The sequence below is a fragment of the Branchiostoma floridae genome, chromosome 9, assembly GCF_000003815.2.
Source record: "Branchiostoma floridae strain S238N-H82 chromosome 9, Bfl_VNyyK, whole genome shotgun sequence".
Classification (NCBI taxonomy): Eukaryota; Metazoa; Chordata; class Leptocardii; order Amphioxiformes; family Branchiostomatidae; genus Branchiostoma; species Branchiostoma floridae.
Window position 1 is genome coordinate 23,385,525 of NC_049987.1, and position 2,691 is coordinate 23,388,215.

Sequence of the window (2,691 nt, forward strand, 5' to 3'; positions counted from 1 at the left end):
ATCTGCAGCAGCAGCAGCAGAGAATAGGTTAAGTTTTACTGATTGATAAACCCACCTAGGAGAAACAAAATCCCAGTAGAACAAGGGTTTTAATGGAGAGGCAATAATGTTTTATTTAAAGTATAGATGACGACCGAAAACAACATGATATCGAAAATGCAAAGGAACATTTACTAAAGTGACTGGATAGAATTTAGAAACGGTCGGACGTAGATTATAAGCATCCGCTGTCTTTCTACTCTGACTCAGGCCAACAATTATCATTATTGACGCGTGCGTTTCGCTATATGTCAGCAATGTAAACAGTGTGGGTATCTAGAAACGGCTTGTTCAGAAACCATCGGCACCGCCCAGACTGTTTCAGTTCCCATATGGGTCATCTCGGGACACGTGAACTCATCTCACCCCTGTTGGGTCCTTCTGACTCAACGTATGCGTCATCCGCCACTACCGGAATACGTCTGACTTGAGTCTAGTCTCTTTTAGACTAACTACGCTATAGGAAGAAGGTTTGCAGGCGTAGGGTTTCATCGTCCGGATATCGGGACAACAGGGCAACGTTTGCCAGAGCAGCGCCCTTTCACCTTTACTGAAGATGATCTATGTTATCAGCAAGGAGTCGGACGTATTAAACATCCTGGCTTTGTCTCACATTGTAAACTGTGTTTTCTTATGATATTGCATGGCCTAGAATCTACATCTACTGTTATAGTGTTCGATTAATGTTATTATATAGCTAGTTGTCTTGTACTTACATTGCCACCCGTTGCAATTGTTGTGCAATAAACTTTGACGGTAGCCTGACTAAAATCGCGCCCCTAGCGGCCGGCCGTACAATTGCAGACAACGAGAGATTGTGTAAACACAGGCTAGAATTGCTAGTAATTCCAGTGAACATGTGAATTGTTGAGTCAGCGTCCAGGTTTTCTCCAAGCAGAGGTTAATACACTCAGTGGCCAAGATTTCCTTCGTCGGCAGAAGACAGATTACTACTACTATACTGCCGTGTAGACTAAGCACGGGTGGGTTAGAGTTGGTGTCCTATATTCTCCAAGCAGAGGTTGTGTCGCAGAGATAGTTGTCGGGATGAGATCAAGGGGTGGCAACCTTAGCTTGATTCTCTTGGCCAATTATTCCTCTTCTTTGCCGAATTCTACGATCCGTTAAAGGCCTGTTAGAGGCTATAAGTGACCTAGTCTCTATCAGACTCCCGCCTGGCCGTTTAGAAATAGGGGACTTTTGCAATTGACAAGTTAGGAATAAAAGCCCAGTAGGGATTGATTGGCCTAGGAGTATTGTCCGGCCGGCGGTGAGGAAATAATAGTAAGTCCTCTGGCCGGCCGACTCCCCTAGTGTACTATTGACTCTATTTGTCCAATTTCGGCTATAAGACCACCGATCCGCGGAGTTTGTAGAGGCTATAAGTGACTAATCTCCGCGGCCGCGGTGGCAAATTTTACCCCTCTGCCGGCTGAAGTCCTTCCCCAGCTTATCAATATGTTACTGTTTTATGCCACCGGAGGAATCTGCTTGGAGGCAAATTTTACCCCTCTGCCGGCTGAAGTCCTTCCCCAGCTTATGTTACTGTTTTATGCCACCGGAGGAATCTGCTTGGAGATTAATAAGTGACCAGTGAACTCAGGAGGAACCCAGGAGGTGTCGAGTCAGCATGTGTGGGGGGATTCACTAGACCCGTTTCCTGTGACATAAGAGTTTACGTTTTACTCACATACATGTGAGGGAAGCGTGGTAACATCCGGTCTACAGTCTTCAGGGGTAACTAAGCATTTGCGGGAATTTTATGAAGTTCGTAGGAATTTTGTTTTTTAAACGAAAACGCAGGAATCTTAAGAATAACTCACGAAACAATATGCGAACACACAGCCACGAATATCGCATGTAGGTCATGCGTACGGGAATGGGTGGGAGATCATGTGTTAAGACTATTGAGAAGACATTAGACCTGCGATTTTTAAGTTAAAGAAGAATCTTTTAGCTAAAACAATACTGTGTCTTCAAAAAATTGAAAACCTATACTGTAACATGTTAATGTTACAGTATAGGTTACATGTTAATGTTACACCACAGTTATTAAGGATATTGCCAAACGAGGTCCAGAAAAAAATATATTTTTGTGTCGTCGTAAATAAGGTTTTTCGAGAACTTTCTTCACTTCACGTTCCCATAACATCTTATACGATCTTTTTCATTCAAAAGACAAAACCATGGAAGGTGTTAGCTTCGTAAAATGAGAACAAACGTCCACAAAGCCGTACGCCAGCCGTAACTGTCATAATCTCGTCATGTTGACAAAAATTATCAATACACGTCTAGCCCGGCCCGTGTCTCCAGATAATGTAACAAAGCGCCAGGATAGCGAACATGCCCTATGTTTTACTATATGCCAAATCTGGGCAAAAAGTATCCTTCTTTAAGAGACTCTTGAAACAAAAGAAGACCAAAGAAGACCAAAACGAACAGACATAGACTAAGGACACTGATATTTCGCTCTACTATATGTTTTGTACCATGTAAATGTAATGCTATACGTTGATAGATCTGTATCTCTGTTATATTTTATCTGACCCCTACCTCCTTCATGATCTGAATGAAAAATAGCCTGTAGGCCGATTTGAGCCTCTCATTAATGAATGAAGGTTCAAATAAACAATATAGGCACACGAGCAGGTT